The sequence below is a fragment of the Lolium rigidum genome, chromosome 4 (genome assembly GCF_022539505.1).
Source record: "Lolium rigidum isolate FL_2022 chromosome 4, APGP_CSIRO_Lrig_0.1, whole genome shotgun sequence".
NCBI classification, from domain to species: Eukaryota; Viridiplantae; Streptophyta; class Magnoliopsida; order Poales; family Poaceae; genus Lolium; species Lolium rigidum.
Genome location: NC_061511.1, coordinates 273,288,521 through 273,312,958, shown reverse-complemented (window position 1 = coordinate 273,312,958; position 24,438 = coordinate 273,288,521). Strand labels below are relative to the sequence as shown.

Here is a 24,438-nt window from a genome sequence, read left to right as displayed (position 1 = left end):
AGAGAAGTATTGGAGTTGCAGTAGAAGCAGAGAAGTACAATAAGCATACAGAATAAGTACAATTTCAATATTCAGCAAGTACAAGCAGAGAAGTACACTGAGCAGAGCAAGTACACGCAGAGAAGTACACTGAGCAGTTCAAGATTATAGTTTCTAGTTGTACAACATTGTCTCACCTCATTTTGTTCAGATGTACTTCGTTTCAAAGGTGTAACTGCTGCAGATATACAAGTTTCCCTTATTTTATCGCGAGAGCAAAGTAGATTTGTGAGCAAATCGAGGTGAAGATCTTGTAGGAACGACATCTTCAACTCTTTTCCGTCGAATCTGCATCTTCTTAGATTTTGGATGATCCATTTGCTTTGGATTTCTTGAATTTGCAGAGAAGGATTCCAGAGCTGAAAATTTTTCAGAGATTCCTCAAGAGACTCGCCGGAGAAGAATTTGGCTCGCCGGAGAAGAAGATCCCGTGTGCTCGGGCGAGCTCGGTCGCTCCGCGCGAGCTCAGTCGCCGCGCGAGCTCGGTTGCCGCGCGAGATCGGTCGCCGGGCGAGGTCGGTTTCCGCGCGAGCTCCGTCGCCGCGCGACGGCGCCGGAGGCCGGAGGCGGGGCGGAGGCGGGGTGGAGGCGGGGCGGAGGCGCGACGGCGCCGGAGGCGGGAGGCGGGGTGGAGGCGGGGGGCGGGCGCGGGGTGGCGGCGGAGGACGGGGTGGAAGCGGGGCGGGATCGAGGCAGGTGGATTTTGGTCGGGGCGGGGGGGGGCTCGGTCGGAGTAGGCCTTTCGGCCAGAAACCTTATATAGGGGCCGGAGATGCTCAGAATAATATTCTGAGCACTGGTTTCAGAATAGTGTAACCCTATATATATATACCTAGGAGCATGGGCACCAAACGTGTATTTCGTACATACCTGGAGTGTACGTGTCTAAATTACACATACCTAAGGTTTACATACCTAACATACACACATACAAGTTACACATACCTAACATTTACATATTTAACATACACACATGCAAGTTACACATACCTAACATATATATACACGTATCAGTGTACGTACACCTTAGGTATGCAATACCTTAGGTATGTATCACTTGAGTATGCATATCTTAGGTATGTATACCTTAGGTATGTGTAACTTAGGTATGTATACCCTCGAGTATGTGTACTACAAAGCAAAAATACGCGTATCTACGTATGGTGCCCGGGCACCTAGGAGCACCGGTTTTATATATATATATATATATATATATATATATATATATATATATATATATATATACCAGCACTATTACGCAACCGGTTGCAGAATAATATTCTGAGCACCGACTTGTACTTCTCTGGACACAAGGTTGTACTTCCCGGATAACAGGGTTCAACTTTCTGTCGAACTTACCTAAACTTCCCATTTTCTTCAGAGCTACTGATTCTACTTCGCGTTTCCCAACCATTTGTCGGATGTATGCAAATGATATACCGTTGGATAGATAATGAAAAACCGCAACTTTTTGATGTTCACACTTTTCAAAGATTTTGCACGGTTTAAATTTAATTTTGAAAATACGAAAATGCTTCTATATGGTAAGAAAACTAACTTTTAGTTCGGTTTTTGAATCGCTTATCGAAACTGTGCAAATGATATACCGTTGGAAAGATAATGAAATTGCGCAACTTTTTCAAAATCCTCACAGTTTTTGAACAATTTTGAAAATACCGAAATTCGGACGTACTCAAAAAACGAGCGGACAGTAATTTGGATGATTTGTTTCAACCGTATATCGGAATGATGCAAATGATATGGCGTTGGAAAGCTATGGACTAGACGCAACTTTCTTATTCCAATTGTTTTCTCTAATTCCTTATAGTTGAATAGAATAACACGAATTACTGTCCGCCTGTTTTATGTGACGGGAACCGAATGATTTTCCCCGCGATTTTCATGCGGTATACTTAAACAATGCAAATGATATACGGTTGGAAAGGTCTCAAAATGGCGCATCTTTTTCGTATCTACCATTTTTGCCAACTCCAAACAATTTTAAAGTAATTTTAGAAGTTTTGAAATCATGTTTCCGGTATAGTTTGTGCGATAACAATTTGAATTTAATAGATTAGATCCATTTATTTGTTGTAAAATGTTGTAGGTAATGAAATTAGACATATACTCTACCATATAAAGCTTTTGGTGACAATGATTGAAGTGGTTGGTGATCAAATCGATGAGATTTGAACAATAGATTTCCGCCCCGTAAAAACAGAGCATTGAACTTCCCTCGACACGAATTTGCACTTCTAGGGAAATGTGGTTGTACTTCTCGGCGCTGTTTCACGAAAGTGTTCAGTAAAATTACTATAAGTTTCTCATACGGTGTTCGTTTGAGGTCCATGGCCACACAAAATGCTCAGCACAACCACGCGCATCTGAACTTCCCACGACATGTCCTTGTACTTGCTTGGCCTTCATGGTTGTACTTCCTGGAAATGTTTCGATACTAGTGTGTTTTACAAAAACTAGCATGTGTGCTTCAAAATGATAATGTTAGATTGTCCCTATATTCTATTTTAAGAGATTCTGCACTTCCCGGATCTTAATATTTGAACTTCACAATGTTGCAATTTGAACTTATGTGGGAGTGTTTTCTTGATGTAATTACCGCTTGTACTTCCTATTGTCTCTGCCTGTACTTTTGGGAAGCACTGCTCGTACTTCTTTGCGGATGACGGGATTATTTTACTTTTTTTACATTTGTACTTTGTCGGGTTTCTTGTACTTCGTATATTAAGTGGGTGTATTGCTCGTGTCGAATGGTTGTACTTCTCATAGTCAAATATATGAATTTCTTTACGGGTGATGGGATTATTATGTTTTTTGCTATGTGAACTTATGTGGGAGTATTTTCTTTGAACACTTTAAATTCATTTAATTGCCGCTTGTACTTCATGTTGTCTTCGCCTGTACTTCTCGGAATCACTGGTCGTACTTCCTCGCATGCAGATGACGGGATTATTTTGTTTTTCCTACATTGGACTTTGTCCGGTTTCTTGTACTTCCTATATTAAGTGTTTGTATTGCTCGTGTCGAATGGTTGTACTTCTCATTGTCAAGTATATGAACTTCCTTACGGGTGATGGGATTATTATTGTTTTTTTGCTATGTGAACTTATGTGAGGGTATTTTCTTTGAACACTTTTAATTCATGTAATTACCGCTTGAACTTCCTGTTGTCTTCGCCTGTACTTCTCGGAATCAGTGCTCGTACTTCCTCGCAGATGACGGAATTATTTTGTTTTTCCTACATTGGACTTTGTCGGGTTTCTTGTACTTCCTATATTAAGTGGTTGTATTGCTCGTGTCGAATGGTTGTACTTCTCGGGATCACTGCTTGCTTTTCCTCGCGGATGATGGGATTTTTTTTACACTTGTTTTTTTACTTGGTTTATGGTACTTCCTATATTACGTGGGTGTACTTCTCGTGTCGAGCGGTTGTACTTATCGTCTTCAAATATTTGAACTTCCTCGCGTATGATGGGATTATTTTATGTTTCTAGATTTGGATTTTGTCGGTTTTCTTGTAATTCTGATAATAAGTGGTTGTACTGCTCGTGTTGAATGGTTGTACTCCTCATCATCGAGTATTTGAACTTCCTCCCAAATGAGGGGATTACTTTATACATTTGGACTTTGTCGATTTTCTTGTACTTCCTATATTTAAGTGGATGATGGGATCTTCTTCGATATTTGGATTTTGTTTGTTTTATTGTACTTCCTATATTAAGTGGGCATACTGATCAAGTTGAATGGTTGTATTTCTCAGCGTCAAGTATTTGAACTTTCCCGCGGATGAATAGTTGTTTACTCATTTGGAAACAAATATGTGTACTTCCCGTGATTAATAAATACTTCACACTCAAGCATTTGTATTTTTTTGACTACACTTCATGGATATTTTGTTTACTCATTTGAAACAAATATGTGTAATTCCCGCGATGAATAATTATACTTATTTTGTGACGAGTAATGGTACTTCTTTGTGATGAATTGTTGTACTTGTCTGACTACATTGTTGAACTTCTCTAAATGACTATTGTGTATTTATCATACCAAATTAAGATAGAAAAAAAGTACTTCTCATAGCTAGAACACGGAGTATTTGATAGAGACCGGATAAAAGTGGGGGCAGATTAGTGTTTTTGAATTTCCTAGATTGTAGCTGCAAATCAAAGAGGATATTTGACACAAGAATGACAATTTTCTTTTGTACCCATGGTGTGATATGCCAATATAAATAATATGTAATATGCTATTAAGAGTATGTGAACTTCTCGGGATCTAGTTTGAGTCTCTCATGGGCATACAATTAGAAGATTGTTTTCTTTTGGATTTATTTTTTTGAGCGGGAGGTGTACTTCCTAGTAGCAAGGTCTTACACTTCTCTTCGCTAATACTTCCCTCTACCAATTTCTAGTAATTCCAAGCAAAGATATGTCTTTTTAGGAACAAAAATTTCATTGCCCAAATGATTTCTTAATCATCCATAATTTTAAAACACCACAGAGAAAATTTGTAGCTACAACAAAAATGAAATCGAGGTATCCAAGCCTACACAAATCGGGGTAGCGGTGGAGGAGCTTCAGCGGCAGTGAGACAACATCATCGAGGGTGCCAATGGTTCAGGGTGGAGCTTGCTCGGGCTAGTCTAAGACGTTGACCAGGCAATATACAAGTTAACTGCCGAGATGTAAAATAGTGGGTGCTAGCGTTTATAAAACAGTGTACTGCTCCACAATCGAATGTGGGTGCTATCTTTTTGTTGAACAATGTACTGCTCGTTTTGGCCCTATGCACTTAGACGCACAAGTTAGGGAAATATATCGGTAATGGCAACTTCTGCAACCTACTCCACGAGTCTAGTGAAAATATCAATGAGAAACAAATTAGAGAAGTACCCACGTACATTCTTTGTCAAAACAATTATATTGCAGCAAAGAGTACACAGTTTTTTAATCTTTTCCCTAACATTTGTCATGTATTTTATTATGCATTTATGCTATCTCGTACTTCTTTGCAAATAACTATCTAAAAAATTCCTACACTTCCCAACGAGTTTCCGTGATTTCATTTTTTTTCCATGTGTACTGCCCGGTGCTGAAGGAGCAATTCCCATATAAAACTTTTTTAGTTCGTAGTTACAGATGATATACTTATCCACGAGCAGAACAATTGTACTTCCTGTATAAACGGGTTGCACTTTTTGTTTATAGACAGCAACACTTCCCTCTACCTTGAAACCACCTGTACCGAGAGAAACAGACAGAGAGATTAAAGAAGCAGGAAAAGCACTCAGTGGATTGAATCAAATTGAAGTCGGCCATGGTCGGGAGCCATCAGCTCAACCAGTATACTTTCTAAAACCTTATACACTTCTTGAAAAAACGATGTAGCTTGATACTGGAAAAACAAACAAGGATAGATTAACAGAGTACAGAGAGGATGAGGGGAATTGGACGAGTAACTCGGCCGTTGCCATTGTCGGACGTTCGTGTGACGGAACATCTGAAGTCTAAATTGATGCTTATCTGAATTTCACGTTGATGCTATTCAGAAGTTCAGATAAAACACGAACAAGAAACGAACACTGCAACATGAACGAATTCAGAGTCATGGAACAGAGGAAGTGCGGCCGCCCAATGCTGACGGCAACAAGGATAGGCTCGTGGCACAGATGATGGTCGTCGTGGGGAGCCACCGGCGTGAGTGCCTGGTCCAGCCCCATCGCCCAGGTTGACATGGGCGCCGTCAGCAAGCTTTTAGCACAGCTCGGCGGCTTCCCTTTTAGCACGGCTCGGCAGCTTAAGAGACGCCCTGCTTCCTGCTACCTGTTGTCCGGGGCATTCAATGGGAGGATTTATCAATTCATCGACTTGTAATGTATCTGTACTTCTCTTTGATGAACAGGTACACTGCCTTCAAGTGCACTCCTCTACTTTCGTAAAAAAAGTCGCTGCACTCCTACAGTCTTATACAGAGAGAAACGAGAGCTTTGTGGGACGCGGCGCCCCGCGAAGCATGTTCCTAGCTAGCGGCGCCCAACCTTTCTATGGGACGGACCATGCAATTTCCCGGCATCAATCCCAGCTGATAGCTTTTGGTCTCGTTGTATTTGGCTCCTGTAGTTGTGATCAACAATTGCGACAGCTTGTTTCAAGACCTGGCAGTCAGTTTCAAAGATTGGGCTTCCAATTGTGACAGCTTGTAGTGCATGGATCACTGAACATCTTCTGTAATTGCAATTTCAGTTCTGAATCGAACTACTTACTACCTGCACTATCTTTTCTTCGTGGTGCTGTGTTCTTTTTGCTGTGCTTGGACTTCTTTTTTTCAACTACTTGTACTGCCCGAGCTAATAAACAAAGATAATTTTTTTAGAAAATAGCAACGCCGCTAGAACTGGAGCGGCCATGTTGCCGACGACAGCGTCCCGGGAGGTCGGGGAGAGGCGGCGGCCGGTGCCGTGCAGGGAAAAGCAGCAGCACCGAAGCAGGCCTGATGGCTCGTGGCGAGAGGAACCAGGAGCCGCAAGGGCCCTCCGGGCGGCAGCGCGCCTTGAGATGGTGGCGGTGTCGAGCCCTACAGCGGCAGCGCGTGCGCGAGCGCGCGAGATGGCGGCGCGGTGGACCTCTGAGGCGGCGGCGGGCGACCTCTCCAAGCAGCAGCGGCAGTTGACCCCGTATCTGGGGACAGCGGTGGGGGTCGCCGGGGGCGGGGAAGGCGGCTGCAGGGGTTGCTGGGGGCGGCGAAGGCGGCGGCTGCGCTTCCTGGAGTCGAGGCTGGCGGCGCGGTGGAATACCGGAGATGCGGGAGGGGGCGGCGGCCGGCGGTGCGACCGGAGCTCTCGGAAGCAGGGACACCGACCAGCGGCAGGGGAAAGTAGTGGGGCTGGAGTCCGAAGGAAGGGGAAGGCGGCGGGCTGGCCGGGGAAGGAGGCATCCTAGCCAGCGGCGGCGGTCCAGCCGGGAAAGGGGGCGGGCCTGGCCGGCGGGTTGGGAGGCGTGGTGGCCGTGCCCATGGAGAGAAGTCACAGGGAGGGGAAAGGTAGCAGGTGGGGCGTGGTTCACTTTTTTATGTGGAACCGTTCGGTGGGATTTTCCAGCGAGGATCACGTCCTTATAGGTTCGTTGGTGCTCAGAATATTATTTTGAGCACTGGTTTCAGAATAGTGCGACCCTATATATATATATATATATATATATATATATATATATCCAAAATAGTGGGCTACCATGGTGGCTAGCTATGCACACCCCAGCAGCCGTCCGATATACTACATATTACACTAGATGGACAAGCGAGAGCACAATCTTCAAACAGATCAACCTAACGTCGTCAACCACACAGCTGGCCAGGAGCACACTTTTCAAATTTTGAAACCACACCAATATATGCACTACACTTTACAATACACTTGCAATACACTGACTCCTTCAGTTCTCAAGAAAAAATACAGCCAAACCAACTGAACAACACTACGAATTACAAATCGGCATATATGCCTTACCCCAACACCGTTTCTGTTTCTGTAGCCAGTACTCACACACATCTCTCTTTGGGAAATCTTGGAACACAAGCTTCGTGACTTCATTTGTTGTAAAACAAACCAAAGCTGGCGCACTTCACAACTGATGCTCAGCGGCGTGTGCCCGCAGGCGCACCTGGAGGCGCACGGCATCCAGGTGCTGGTGGACCAGCCCATGGTCGGGCAGGGCGTCGCCGACAACCCCATGAACTCCGTCTTCATCCCGTCGTCCGTGCCGGTGGGGCTCTCCCTCGTGCAGGTCGTCGGGATAACCAAGTCCGGCAGCTTCATCGAGGGCGTCAGCGGCTCCGAGTTCGGCATCCCCGTCTCAGACGGCGCCCGCCGCCTCGCCAACTTTGGCCTCTTCTCCCCTCAGACCGGGCAGCTCGGCACGCTGCCACCCTGGCAGAGGACGCCGGAGGCGCTGCAGCGCGCGGCGGAGGCGATGCGGCGGCTAGACAGGCAGGCGTTCCGGGACGGCTTCATCCTGTAGAAGATCCTCGGGCCGGTGTCCTACGGCCACATCGAGCTGCGCAACACCGACCCGCGCCCGAACCCGGCCGTGACGTTCAACTACTTCCAGGAGGCGGAGGACGTGGAGCGCTACGTCCAGGGAATCCAGACGATCGAGCGGGTGATCCAGTCGCACTCATTCTCTAACTTCACCTACACCAACGCGTCAGTCGAGTCCATCTTCACCGACTCGGCCAACTTTCCCGTCAACCTGCTGCCGCGACACGTCAACGACCCACGCTCGCCGGAACAGTACTGCAGGGAGACCATCATGACCATCTGGCACTACCGGGTCGGTGTCGTTGTTGACGACGACTACCGGGTGTTCGGGGTGCAGGGGCTCAGGGTGATCGACAGCTCCACCTTCAGGTACTCCCCAGGCACCAACCCGCAGGCCACCGTCATGATGCTCGGCAGGTAAACTCAATGTCTCACCTTGCTTATGCAAACTGTAATTATACTGATATACTATATGAACTCAAGTAACACTACTGGTTTGAATCTTCACAGGTATATGGGCATCAAGATTCAGGCAGAGAGATGGAGGAAATGCTTAACAGATATGCTTCAGGATGGTATATGGGCCAAATATGCATGTAACTCAAGGCATATCAACTGTATCTGAGGATCCTGGTTTAGAACAGATTAAATTATTTTTTCCACTTATACTTTCTTAGACTTCTCCACAAATAGTTTTTTAGTACTACCCGTTTGGTGATTCTGAATCGGGGACATCCCTTGAATGCATTCCTCTACATTGCAAAATAAGAAGGCAACCTTATGTTGCACAGGCATGACGAAGGCATACAGTGTATGCATGGTTCTTCAAGCCACACTACCTCAGAAAAACGAAAATTGGAGATCGGAGGCGATATTTCACCTACTAATTTCCATTGCTGGCCACAAAACCAAGGCCCAACATTGCTCCACAATACTCTGTACGATACATATTGCAGTTGTGTACACAAGAAACTTAGTTACTTTAAGTTGCATGTTACATGCTACAAACTCAATGTTCCCTTGAGAGGTATCGGCATGTAAATATCTTTATCTATACAGAGACCAAATACATGTAAAAAAGAACATGGCTTCTTAAGGTAGGAATAAACGAAGCCACAATGATGCGGTAAAGAATTTTTTTCTTCAGTTTGCCCTACTTGGCTGCTACCTCTACATTGGCTTGAGTACTCTCCCTATCTACGCTACCAGGAATCAGAAAGTGCTATCTGGCCTTCTTTTGCTGTCAACACTACCCCAGAAAGTGCTTCCAAAAAAGAAAATTCCTAACAATTGCAGAAGCATAACCAGAGTTCAAATTGTAAGTTTTTCTTGGATGGCCGTAAAGGAGCCACAAATGTTTTCACCCATGTCCGGGAATGTCGGCATCCTGCCAAGGGTTTCACCTTGTCTTTACGGTCAACACTTACAGGGTACTGGTGGCCTCTCATCTCAGCCACGTCATTGGAAGTGAACTGCTCCCAGTTATGTTCCATCTGAAATGGTCTTGGTAGTGTTTTTCTAGTAGAAAGGAACTCGTTTTACATGTAACTGGTAGCTATGCAAACTAAACAGCCAATCCTATCTGAAAGTGTAGAAACAAATGTAGAACTCATGTGTATTATCAAATGTATTTATTTGTGTACTACAGTCGAAGTTGCACTTCATTTTTTGCTCAGATTCTACACTGTAGAATACAACATTCCATTTTGGCCAGCAAGCTAACGGCTGTAACGCCCATTAATATTACCGTTAGCTCACTCCACTTCTAGACATAGGAATCTTGATCCATTGATTTTCTTGCACACTATATCCAATGGCTAATGGTGGGTGCATAGCTAGCCACCATGGTAGCAAATCCGCGTCGATATATATATATATATATATATATATATATATATATATATGTCTGCTATTCTCGAACCGGTTCGAGAATAACTATTCTCGAACCCTTTCTGAACTTCCGCGTGTTTCACAAGTGAACTTCTCGACGGAATACCAGAATTGCATGTTCGTGCGGACAGTATTTTCATGATGATTTTCAAACCGCTTATCGGATTGATGCGTATAATATACCGTTGGATTCGCACGGAAATTTCGCATCTTTTTCTTGTTCATTGTTTTCCCAAATTCTATATTGATTAAAACTAATTTGAAATATACAAAATAACGTTTTCGCGGATTTCTCTATTGTTGTACAGTTTTGGGGTTCCAGTTTTCAAACCGTTTATCGGAATGATGCGTATGATACGCCGTTGGAAAGGTACTGACTAGGCGCACATTTTTCATGAAGAACACTTTTCTAAATTCTTTATAGTTTAAGAGCAGATTTCAAAATACGTGATTACGTTTTTCGAACTGCTCGGTTTTTCGAACTGTTTTTGTGGCTTATTTTTGAACCACTTATCGGAATGTTCCAAATGATATTGCGTTGAAAAGATATTGATTATGCGCATCTTTTTCATGTTGAATGTTTTTCCAAATTCTAAATGGTTTTAGTTTAATTTCAGAAATACATAAAAGTGAAGATGACGCCGACACAAGAACATTTCGAAATTGCTCATCTAGATTGATTAGGTGTGGCATTGCGATATGTTGGAGTATTAGTAGAGTTATATTAGTGCTAATTGTACGTGGCGCCGGTCAATTTGCAGAATTATAGGTTGTACGTACGATTTCTATGCATATGATTTCTGCCCAGAAAAAATAGAGTACATGAGCTGCTCGAATATGGAAATGAACTTCTCGATATTTTGTTAGTGAACTTCCCGGTCGCGGTATAAAAGTTTCAGGCATGCTCAAAATGTACTTCCTGCATGTTCAAAGTGAACTTTCGTGCCGGTACAAAGTGAAGTTTGACAAAAGCAAATTTCTGGTATGTTTATGGTGAACTTCCCCGTGTTAAAAGTGAATATTAACAAATAATAATTTCCGTACTTCCTCCACGTTCAAAGGTAATATAAAAAAATAATTTTCCAGCTTGGTTATAGCGAATTTCGAAAAGAGTAAATTTTTGGTCATGTAAAAGGTGAACTTCCACGCAGCGCAAAGTGAACTTCTGTTCAGTAAAAAGTTATTTTCTATCTTGACCAACGTTAATTTTGACAAAAAAAATTTGGTTTTTTTAAAGTGAACTTGTGCTCAGTACAAAGTAACCTTTGGCCCCAACCAAAGTGAATTTTGACAAAGAGTAAGGTTAAATTCCACGTGACAGAATGTATACTGCTGCTCATACCAAAGTGAATTTTGACAAAAATGTAAATTCCCAAGCATGTTCGAGGTGAACTTCTTGTTCATTCAATGTGAACTTCCAGCTTTACATAGGTGGACCCCAGGTAGCAGAACAAACATGGTAGTGGCCAGTAATCAACCTCTAGAACTGGCCAATCCACTATTTACTCAAGAATGGTAAATAACACATGAATGCAGACCATTATTTACACAAGATCTATAAGACAGTACGAATCCTACATAGCAAAACTTCTCCCCTAAATACATGAGCTAATTCAAAAATATTATAGTGTCTTCCAGCCAAGCTCTACAAGTCTTGTTGAATTCATCACCCAAGCTGCTACCCTGTAATCACATAATTTGTTAGGACTTCTGACATTTAGTAGAACAGGAACTCATCGAGTACAAGAGTCTAAATAGAGCCTTATTTTATTGATTACAAATATATGTATATGCAAAACTTCCTAAGAAATACAAATGAACTTCTTGATTTTTCGATTATCTAATTTACTTTCTTTTTATAAAACTGATTGACCGGAGCTGCACGGCGCACTGTATTAAAATCGATATAAAATGTAAGGCACAACAACAATAGTTAATAAGCACTCGCACCGTCAAACACAATTCTAATTAACCAACGGCAAATGGTTTTGCCAAAAGAAAATAAAGAACAAAAATAGTAGTGCACAAAGGTGAACTGCCATACAAAAATAAAGGCTAATTCCCCAAAAGATAAATGCACATTGTGCGACGCAAGATGTATGCTTAACGAATTAGGAGAAGTGAACCCCGCTGCTATACCAAATGAACTTATCAGAAATATAAAGGTGAACTCCACATTCTTTTGTTTTGAACTGGGTGTTTATCATGTAATTTTAACTCGAGCTATTTAGAAAAAAATGAACTTCCAAAAAATAGGAAGTGACCTGCCCCTTTGAATAATGCTAACTTATCTACTGCATATTATTTTTCCTTTCATGAATATAAATATTTGAGTCTAGCAGGTATATCATGAATAAACAAAATTTGTTTGCATCAGCTAGACAGCTACGGGACAGATAACACCTACTGTTGTGCAAGCCTGCCTCTAGGCACTGCCCTCGCCGCGGGTGACTACCATGACGTTGATGAGGTTCACAACTTCTCCAAACTTCTCCACTCTTCCAGATTGACTTCTTGTTGGTTGCGTGTCCGATTGTCAGCCAACATTGACAGTGAACTGCTATATAATATAAGTGCGCACTTCCTGGGATTAGGTAAACTCATCACAAACATCTTAAAATCATGCACCTAAGAATCATTGCAATTAGTTTTGCAAATACAAGTATTAATCTATTAGAGGTAACTCATTTCATTCATCCAACCAACTGAACTTCAAGCGCGGAAGAACCGAACTGTGTCAAAAACATATACTGAGATGCAACCACATACGTTCTAAACAGATGTGGCGGGTCAAATATTGATGACCAGGAAAATCAGAGTGGCGTTAACAGCGGGTCAGAGGCTTAAGGGGAATTACAGTGAAGGTCGAAAAGTGAACTTTCTTTATAAACAAACTGAATTTATACTATATATAGTCAGACGCGCATCAGCATATATATGTAGCATATTTTGCCCATGCCTGGTTTCTTTTTTCCATAAGAAACAGAGAACAACACACACAGAAAAAAAGACAGAACACTGTTTCAGACGTAGAAATCAACAGTTGACAAACCTAAAACGACTATAGTATTTTCTAGATCAATTTTTCACATACTGAACCGGTCTAGAACAATAAGTGAACTTCTTTAGCAATTGCAATAACATTTTTTTGTAAACTATAGGAGCGTCAACACAGAGAAACAAATTCCTATGGAAATTTTTCTAGAAACATAGTTTTTTCCCTTTAGACATGAAAGCATACACATGTAGGGAAAAAATTATACTTACCTTCACGGGACATGGCGAGGAGGAGAAGTTCAGAAGCGCCCCAGGGAGCGTTCGGACACTTGCTCAGGGTGGGGAGTCCAGCTATTCTCCACACTTCAAATGGTAAGGACTCCCTGTGGCTGAATGGAAGCCTTCTAGTCGTGGGCCGCACGTCACAGATGGAGGCTCAAACTACAGAAGTAAAAAAGAAAGACGTCACAGTTATAAGTCTATTTGGTTCAGGCCTTTCTCTGGTAAGAAACTACACAAATCGAGGAACGACACCTGACTAGATAGCTTCTTCAATTGGAGGGCTCCATGTGCATCCTGATAGAACTATTTTTCAATCCAAAATGAACTTCCTCTAATGAATGAACTTCGTGTGAATAACAAACAAACTATATGATGAAACTTTCTAGACGGAAGAAGGTAAAGTCATAAAAAGAAGAGCACATCTATTATTTTATATACAATGAACTACCTATTTTCTCCAATGTGCACTTCCAGACATATACTTTGTATTATTACGGGAGCACTGCATAACAATCATTTTTTAGTGTAATCATCCATATCTGAATTTCCCGCACTAACTCTCTGAACGAACTATGCACCAAACTGAACTTCAGAAAAATAAAAGTGTGAACTCCATCAAAAAATAAAAGAGTGAACTCCATATGAGAATAGAGCGAACACACATACACACAGCTAATCTAAGAAGAGTGAACTTTTCAGGAACAAATAACTGAACTTCTCCATAGCAAAGAACAAATAAACCACATATGAATTAATTTTATGTGTATAAATAGAGATGCTATTTTTTCTAGATTGGCTGACAGTGAACTTATGGCAAAGCTTTCGCCACAGAAATAAAACTTCAACAAAATGATATGTAAACTTTTCTTCGTAAGCAAAATGAACCTCTACCTTTTTATACGATCGAAACGCATCGGGACATACATAGTAAAAATGAATCCCCAGTCTAGACGTCGTGAACTACCCGAGCAATGGTTTCTTTTAACATGGTGAACTTGCACGACATGGTATTCCCGTTATAAACCTAATGTGGACTTCATATTATAAATACATGGGAGTTACTTTGAGCTAAACGACTCTACTTCCTGCAATTTTCCCGGTTCTATTTATCAGTCTGAGGCAATATAACACAATGGCTAACAGTGAACTGCACCTATGTCAAATATGATCTGCTTCTCATATTCATGTCATGAACTGCGGATGCTGAATAAGTGAACGACCCAAAACTACTAAAATGAACTATTGGTGCTTCCGAGGTGAACTGCAGATGCCGAATATGAGAAGCAAGACCAAACTGAGTTAAGCATAACCACTTTATCTATGGAGTCTAATGCAAAAAATTGTTATTTTATTTCGCGAGTGCAATGCCTATGTTGAATTAGTGAATTTCTTAAAATAAGCAAGCGAACTGCTATTTTGAATCAGTCATGAGTCAGATTTGGAATAGTCAGTGTACCGCGAGAAATCGAATTGGTGAACTACCGGTTTGTAGTAAATAACCAGAAACGTTTATTAGAAGCATCTCACTTTCTTCTCCCCACCTCCATTAATTAGGAGCTCACTACTATTGAACTACTACTCCAGTGCGTTGATAAAAAAGGCAGACCCTGGCGGTTAAAACATCAAATGTAGTACAATACCACCCGCAATTTTTATATCTGAATTTCACGCATTAACTCTCTGAACTGACTGCACTCTTTCTGAACTGCAGAATGGACAAGGCTAGCAAGCCACGGGAGTTGCTGTTCAGATGTAACCATAGTACTAGTTCAGAATTAGCTTTCCATAGCATCAAGAAGTGCAGAGGGCGCTCGCCTTCGTGAATCGTGCATGAAAGAGGTGGGGAAAGATCAACTTACCCAGACTGAGGTGGTGCTATTAGTGGTCACCACGGGGCTGAGGCTGCCGGCGACGATGGATTACCACGACGTGTGGTGGACCAACCAACAAGGCAGGGGAAATCTCGTCGGGAAGTTGCAGGCGCGCTGGGAGATTGGGATCAGCGTGCGTGGAGGTCCACGAGATGCGACGCCTCAGCCTGCAGCGCCCCGCTCCGCTCAGCCCCAAACATGGCATGATTAAAAACAGGTGAACTTCCTGTCATAGGCGAAGTGAACTTTTACCCAATAAATAAAATAGTGAATTTCAGAAGATAACTAGGCCATCATCGATTGGAACAAGCTGACCTAGGTCTCAATTACGTTGGATGCTAGGCTCCACCGGCCGGGCAACAACTGGAGAATGTCCTAGCTCTCCCCAGACTCCTAGAAATATAAAAGTGAATTTCGTCAATAGAAAAAAAGTGAACCTGTGTGGTTTTTTACCTATCATCCACAGATCAACAACAAATACATCTAATTCTTCTACTTTTCCAAAAAGATAGCGATAGATAAACATCAACTCAAATTTACAGATTTTTGCATCTCATTTAAGAATTTACGTTTACTAATAATATCATGAAGTGCCAGACAAACTGAACTACTCATGCAAATAAAAGTAAACTTTCTAGCCTTGTTATAGGTTTAAACCACCAAGTAGGCAAAAGGAAACCCTGTATAGTAATAATCTTTGTACACAGCAATAGGAACGGACTTAAGTATTTATATATGACGAACTTCCAGTGTACAAAGAGCGATTTTCTTGCACATATTATCATTGCTTCCAGAATAAATGAGATCAACACTTTCATCAGAAAATGCTACTGTGTTGATATCAGACTGAAATGTAAAATAATTCATAGCGGAAGCAAGCAAGGATTTTATTTACACTGTTGCAATGAGAAGCAGGCAAGGACTCTTATTACACTGATTTTTTTACACTTCCTGAAACAAACTTCGGTTTTTATGCCTAGCGAACTTCATTTTTATTTGCAGAGTGAACTTCACTTTTACTTACACCTAATGAATTCACTGTGATCCTTTAGTTTGTTTCACAGATGATTAAAACGAAATTTCTCAATCTACAAATTCAACTTTCCCTTATGTCAAGTGAACTGTCCAACAAAAGACAAATTCGTTCAATTTTATTTGAACTTGGCGAATGCACGAGGTGAACTTTCTGACACGAAGAACTGAATTGTCATATGGCCTTAAAAAATCTCACGAACAATTAAAAAACTTGGAAAAACCAGACAGGGGATCTATAAAAGACTAGATAGCAATTTGTACCTTGCTATGGAGTTCGGCCGGGGATGCGGGCGGCGTCAGGGAATCAGAGGGCGGCGGGCCGACTAATTAGGAGGTCCTCTTCCTCGGGTAGGTCGCCGGCTCCATCGCGGGCCTCCTCGCGCTGGCTCCCGCCGGCGCTGCGAGGCGGGCCTCCGTCGGGGAAGAAGGCAGGCAGCGACGCAGGCTGCCGCCGGGAAGAAGGCGGAGCGGGAGTTGGGGTCGGAGCGGCGTCGCGGGTTGCCGCCGGGAAGAAGGCGGAGCAGGAGCTGGGGTCGAGCGGCGAGCGGCGACCGGGCTCTCGCCGGGAAGAAGGCGGAGCAGGATCTGGGGTCGGGCGGCGAGCGGCGAGCGGGCTCTCGCCGGGAAGAAGGCGGGGAGGGAGTTGGGGTTGGGCGGCGGCGCGATGGCCCTGTCGGTAGGAAAGAAGGTTGGGGGAGATTGGGGAGTTCGGTTACGGATCGTGTGGTTTGGGGCTCGGGGGCGATTTTTCTCTCGTGGGCCGGTGAGTCGGGGTTTTTGGATGGATGCAAAGGGGGTTCGAGAATAGCTATTCTAGAACCCCTCTTAAGGCCTCATTCGGTAGGCAGGGATTGAGGTGTATTATGCCTAGTGTTTTGGGTGGAAACACTTGTTTACTCAGGGTTTGTTTAGATTAAACTAGCTACTGGTTTGGGAGCTCGCTGATTTCCTAGCTTTTGAGGACCAGGTAGCAATCATGACCCATCATCAGGCGCTGAGCTGGTGTTTCTTGAGACCGGTCAGTACCTGCAGCATGCAACTCGCCAGCATCTACAGAGGGCAAATCGCGAGGAAAGACTTGCCAGAGAAAACGCGAGGGGAGACTAGCGTTTAGATTCACACGTGCATCGGCGTGTTTTGCGGGAATATTTGAGACTTGACACTTCCAAACCTGTTGAAACCCAGTGTGCCGAACAGCTCAGCTAGCGTTTTCGGAGGTCTTGGGCTAGCTCGACGAAGCGATACACTCCAATCCCTGAAAAAACCTGTGTGCCGAATGAGCCCTAAGGGGGGTTCAAGAATAGTTGGGCTCTATATATATATATATATATATATAGAGCTGAACTATTCTCGAACCCCCCTTAAGAGGGGTTCTAGAATAGCTATTCTCGAACCCCCTATTCCCGCTTTAGTTTCTACCGGATCCGAGCCCAATCTGTCCGAAGTCCGAACCGCCGCCCACCCAGCGAAACCACACCTACGAAAAAAAAAGAAAAACCTGACCCCCGCATTCCCCACCTCCCTCCCTGCGCCCCTCCGCCCGACCAACCCGCCACCACCCAGCCTCCCCCGACGCACCTACCTCCTCCGGTCACCGCCACCCGGCCTCCCCCGACCCGCCTACCTCCTCCGGTCGCCGCCAGCCGCCCTCCAGGTCGCGCGCTGCCGCCTCCCGGGCTCCATCGCGCGAGCGCCGCGAGGAGGCCTCCACCGCGCTAGCGCCGGCGCCTCCCGACCTCCAAATTGCGAGCACCGCCGCCTCCGCGCGCCTCCCGAATCCCCGCCGCCGTGCGCCTCCCGGATCCCCGCCACCGGACCTCCCTCCCCGACCTCCCTCCCCAACGGCCCGGCCCCGGCCTCCATCCTCCACCACGCGACCCGGCCTCCTTCCTCCATGCGCGCCGCCACCTACTGTCCCCGCGGCGGCCTCCCCACGTCGCGCCGCCATATCGCCCCGAGTTGCTTGCCATAGCCAGCACGCCGCTGCGGCCAGCGCCCTACTTCCAACCACTAGCGTGCTGCCCCTGCCCCATCTTCCCTGTCGCCGGCGAGCGAGGGCTCCACCGCGGCGGGTTGGGCGGATGCCATCCCCTCCCCTGCATCGCACGCGGTCCGTCGTTGGCTGGTACATCCCCTGCGTCCAATGGGTCTGGCGGCACCACCCACGGCAGTTCACAAGGGAGGCGCGTGGGATTCCACAGGGTGGCACTGTCCTGCCTTCCCGGGCCTCCTCCCCTCGGGTAGCCACATCGCACAGTTGGGCTCGCACAGTTGGGCGATTCGCTGACAGAGCCGGTGGAGTTCACTGTTGCCGCCACGGGGAGCTCACCAACGGAGTGCATTACTCCCTCTAGCACCAGGTTCGTGCATTACTCAAGCGAACTTATGCCCCTGCTGATATGAACTACTGCTATCGCTGCTGCTTACTAGTGATGCCACTGATGTGAAATAGAAGTGTTCGTATCTGGCTAAAAATGATCAATCAAAAGAACTTATCTGGTGAGTGCAGTTTTAGTTTTCCTAGCAGTGAGATTATCCCAAAATAGAAGTGCATATTCTTGAGTTTTAGTTTTGTTTCTGAAGTGCACCTTGTCTGTTGCTGAAGCTCAATTTGTCTAACGCGAGGAGTTCACTTCTTCGCTTGTTCAGTAGGCATTAGTGCATTTGTGAAACTTTCATGTCAATATGATGTGTAGAACATTGTTAATATATTCTCAGTTATTCACTTGTTTATCCGTTCCCTTTAAATTTATTCGGTGTATTTTTTGTTTAGGAGTCGTATTGCGAACATGCATAAAATGGAACCAATGTTCCTGTAGACCACGGCTTCGGCGAGTCTCTCATGCGCAGGTGAGTCTGCTCCTCGCACTATAGACTATGGTTGCATGTTTCTGCTATGCAAATGCTATTGCTGCATGCAATTTTATTCTTGGCCGTACTTGCTTATGGTTTTTTACTGCACTGAACGGTTCACTTTTTAATTGCGAGCAGTTTGATTAGGCCAAATAGGGAGTTCACGTTCCTATTGAAAAAAGAGCAGTTTCATTAGGCCAAATAGGTAGTTCACGTTCACTTGTTAATTGTTAGTTTTAGGAAGTTCACTCGTTTGGTTTTGATAGTGCACTTGTTATTTGTTTCCATCTTAACATTCAATTTTTAATCAAAGTTCTGGCTTATTATCGACAAAGATCATTCCAAGTTAATTTCATCCTAAAAAATGAAGTGCACTGTGCAAACCATGACGCTTCAGTGTTATCAATCTGTCTAAACTGGTGAAATATAGACCGATGAAGATCTTGGACAATGAAACATTGAGAGAAGTTCACTACATGTACATAGAGAAGTTTATTTCCGAGTTAATTTCTATTATGTTCTACAATCCATACCATGCCTTTTTGTACTTTCCTGATAAAAGCGTGGAAAAGGTTTGAAAATTAGAAGTCCACTTCTTAAACTTCCTCCTATTTGAGAAGTTCTTCGTTGCCACGCATGGTCAGCAGTTCCTTGTTGTGCAGGGGTGGTTTAGTGGTGTGCAACAAGCGAAGTTAAGCCTTTTTCTGTTGAGAGTTAAATTAGCAGTTCACTATTCTGTGTCATGAAGTTCACTTTTAAAATGTTGGAAACAGAAGTTCAATAAGTGAACTACAATAAGTTCACTTTAACCATAATTTGTGAACTGAAGTATTTTTAAATCAAGGAGTTCACTTCATATACCGGAAGTTTGCCTCTTTTTATCGGGGAGTTCGTCTTTTTAATTTTGTTCGCAAGTTCACATCTTCCTCGCATAGAAGTTCGCATTTTGTGATTTTATTCATAAAGATTGTTGCTAGCTTAACTACTGCCTTCTGTGATTTTATTCATAAAGATTGTTGCTAGCTTTGTATTTGAGCAAATGTTGGACGATTGCAGCACATAAAAAACAATTTCACCTAGTTCACATATGAAGTTTACTCATTTTTATTTTGGAAAAAAATCACTTCATAGAATGATTTCAGTTAAAACACATAAGCACAAGACTGTGAAGTTCGCTTTTATTTAAAATGCTAGTCCGCTTGTCCAACTTAAGGAATTCTCCTTTTCTTTTAGTCACAAATTTTTGTTTGTCGGGAAGTTCGCTTCTATTTAAAATGCAAGTTCACATGTCCAACTCAGGGACTTCATCTTGTTTTGTCGCGAAGTTCATCTTGTTCATTTTAGGCAGTTCGCTCTTCCAGAACGGTTCACTTTTCTTTTTAAGATCTGAATATTCGAATCATCTGAGGAAGACACTCACTTCTTTATAGGCAAAAAATAGCAAGAATTTTATTTTTTCCGTATGTACAGTGGCAGTTCACCATTCCTTGTCACAAAGTTCACTTTTAAAAATAGTTTAAATTGTTTTCTTTTCTGGTTTGACAGTACAGGTATTTAGAATTTTGCACTACTAAAGTTTGCTTCAATACCCGTGAACATACTATATCGCTATTGTTTCAACATTATTAGCAGGGGTAGTTCACTGTCCATATTTCGGTAATTTGCATAGCCTGTGACATTTACAGTTAAAAGCGCACATGTTTATTTAGTGGGTTATACATGTGTTTGTCAGGGGAAACAAATGACTACTTCCGTGTGTTAATTTAAATGTGTGGTACGTGTTTGTTTCATGGCCTTGTTTGTTCAGTACTATCCACTTTAGATAACTTTTTCGAATGTTCGCTATACACATATAAGCATGATTAAAATCACTTTTTTTTCTATCCGCGCACTTCAGACTGCCATGTTAATTTCTCTAGTATCTCGAAATATAAGAATTGCTTCACTGCAATTTTGTGTGAACCATGCTTAAAACAGGAAGTTCACCCGATAGCAGTTCAGTCACATCTTTTTTGTAGTTCTGGCAGAAATAAGTGAAGTTCATTTTGAGTGGTATGCTTTTATCATCTTGAAGTATGCTACAGGAACGATAGGACATGAGTACAATCTGGTAAGAGGCCTCCAATAACTTCTTTCAGTTATCCTATACTTGCTGTGCATGTGGCGGAGATGCTGTAGCTTCTTACTGCTATTATTAACCATGCTAATCTCTGAAGTAATGGTACTAATTTCTTGGTGATGCTTAGTTGATTGCTCACTGATGTTAATTAAGTATACACAAAAACTGTGAAGTCTGCTTTTATTTAAAATGCAAGTTTGCTAGTCCAACTCAAGGTGTTCATATTTTTTGTCCCAAGTCTTGTTTTGTCAGGAAGTTCACCTCGTATGTGCCTGAAGTTCATAATTATCGGGGCACTACAATGCATCTATTAGCAGTAAGTTCGTTTCATCTATTAGCATAAGTTGAGTCTCGGTCGGAACCATTCAATCAGTTGGTGTTTACAATTTTAATGTGGAAGTTCTCTTTGTCCAGTAAGAGAAGCTCGAACTTTAGTGTGTTTGTTTAAACGTGTGATAAGTGTTTGTTTTATTGCCTGCCTAAGTGAGGTCTGCTATGTGCCTCTCTAGTAGTGAGCTTGACTAGGTGTGTTTTAATGTCCTCTCTAGTAGTTATGATGATTTTGTGGAACTGCACATTCGTGTATGCGAAAGTTCATTTTTATATTACCTGGCCACCCAAATACCGCCTGTGTGCTGCCCAAGACTACCTAGTTGTTGAATGCTCGCTTGCTGATGCGAGCGTGTATGCTAATACGTGCTTAAGTGCACTGCCCCTGCTATGTGAACTGTTGTGTTCAACTGAACTATACTGCTCTAATCTACTTTGATTCCTATTTCTTGCTGATAATTTAAATACATGTATGTGTTGTGGATGTGTGCCTGATAGAAAAATTAGAAGTTCAGCTTGGTATAGTGATGTAGGTTATTTATCACAAAGAAGTTCACTAGATGTTCACAGAAAAGATCATTTCTGAGTTAATTTATGTTACATTCCAGAGCCCATGGGATAAGCGCTGATGCGGGAATTCATATGCCCCGTTGCGGTAGTTCACATCGCTCTCCACAGCGAGCATGTGCAACTCCATCTTCAGGTATGTTAACTGCGCCTCTTCGGTTAATTTCGGGGAGTCTGCAGTGCAGTGCCATCTGTTAATATATGTAATTTTTGTTCATTTTTCAGTTCCGTGCATCTAGTCCTGCTGTGTTGCCCCTTGTTTATCGCAGTTCATTTTATGTAAGTTGATAGTTCAGTTTTGTAACAGTTCACCCTTTTGTCCAGGAGTTCACTCAACTTGCCCAGTTGTTGTGGCACTGATGGAGGGCTCTAGTGCGGCCGCTCCGGCTCATACTGGTGGCTCCTACTAGTACCGAACTTTCTATTTTTCAGTGGTGAAACGCTGCTCGTTATATTGAGTCGCTGCTGCTGGTTCAGTTTAGTCTGGGCTGTTCATGCACCAACGGCTGCAACTGCGACCAACAAAGACATTGAACGGGAGATGGAGCTTGATAGCCACCGTCAAAAGTAATTACAAGCTGGCAGATATGTAGAATATTGTTGATGTATATATTCAGGCTGAGTAGTTCATTTGATCTATGCGCTCATGTATATAAAAGTAGTGTGACATGGGGAAATCCAAGTTCACTTGTTAACATAAAATAGTTCACTTCTATTTTTCAGCAGTTCATTTCGTCCATTGTGTGAGTTCACTTAAAAAGAACTAGCAGTTCAAGTAGAAATACAAAACAATTTGGCGTGGTTGGTGAAGTTCATTGATATTCAACGGAGTTTAGTTTGTCTGGTATTGGGAGTTAATTATTTTACGGAAGGAAGACCACCTTATGCATCGTGCCAATAAAAGTTCAGTTCACAAAAATATTTTTTTTTCACTTAAAATATCATGAAACATAAGTTCACCGAATGAACTTCAGAAGTTCACCATATAAATATCTTGAGGCCCACTTTTAAAAATAGTGCTGAAACTTTATATCGTGACTGAAAGTTCACTAAATAGATATAAGGAAGTTCACTGCCACATTCGAGCAGCTCATGTACTCTATTTTTCTGGGTGGAAATCATACACATAGAAATCGTCGTTAGGACCTTCAATTGCACAAATCGTGTCGGCACAATCTAGATGAGCCAATTTTGAAATATTCTCGTGTCGGCGTAATCTCCACTTTTGCATATTTCTGAAATTAAACTTAAACATTTTAGAATTTGGAAAAAAGTTCATCATGAAAAAGCTGTGCCTAATGAACATCATTTCAACGCAATATGATTTGGAACATTTGGAAAAGTGGTTCAGAAATAAAAACCCCAAAACAGTACAAAAAACCGAAAAGGTAAAAAACCAAAATCACGTATTTTTAAATCTGCTCTTAAACTGTAAATAATTTGTAAAAGTGGTCTTCATGAAAAAGGTGCGCCTAGTCATTAGCTTTCCAACGGCATATCATACGCCTCGATCTGATAAGTGGTTCCAAAAATCGATCCAAAAAACTGCACGAAAATAGAGAAATCCGCGAAACGTTGTTTTGTATATTTAAAATTAGTTTTAAACAATACATAATTTGGGAAAACAATGAACATGAAAAAGTTGAGAAATTTCCATACGAATCCAATGGTATATTATACACATCAATCGGATAAGTGGTTTGAAAATCAACGTGGAAATATTGTCCGCACGAACATGCAATTCTGGTGTTCCGTCAAGAAGTTCACTATGAAACACCAGGAAGTTCACAAGTGGTTCGTTGAAATGGATGTTCACTCCTTACAACGTTGAGGTCTGTCTGGAAGTTCAGATGTAGATAAGGGGAAGTTCAGATCTCTGTCCAGAGAAGTTCAGATGCGACGGAAGTTCGCTATATTTTCTGAAGTTCACTTCAAACTAGACTGAAGTTTCGGAAGTTCGCCCTGTACAATATTGAAGTCCGTCGGGAAGTTCAGATTCAGGGAAGAAGAAGTTCACATCCATGTACCGGGAAGTTCAGAAAGGGTTCGAGAATAGTTATTCTCGAACCGGTTCGAAAATAGCAGACCTATATATATATATATATATATATATAGGTAAACTAACTGGTGCACCATGGTGCCTGGGCACCATGGTGCCCCAATTGAGCTTCTCACCATGGTGCCCAGGCACCATCCATCATGACCGTACAATTACATCGTGGGTGCCAGATTGCATCATAGGTGTATAAAGGAGAGAAAAACACTTTCCAAATATCAACAGGAGAGAGAATGCACTTTCCAATTATCAGAAACAGAGACAAATCACTTCCCAGTTTGCTGTGCAGGTTTCCTTTTATGATTCATGGTGCCCAGGCACCATGGTGCACCGGTTAGTTTACCTATAT

General features: G+C 42.8%; 1 pseudogene; it reads left to right on the top strand.

Moving 5' to 3' along the window:
* The first annotated feature begins 7,682 nt into the window (after positions 1-7,682).
* Positions 7,683-8,714, top strand: LOC124648799 (annotated as a pseudogene).
* Positions 8,715-24,438: the final 15,724 nt, after the last annotated feature.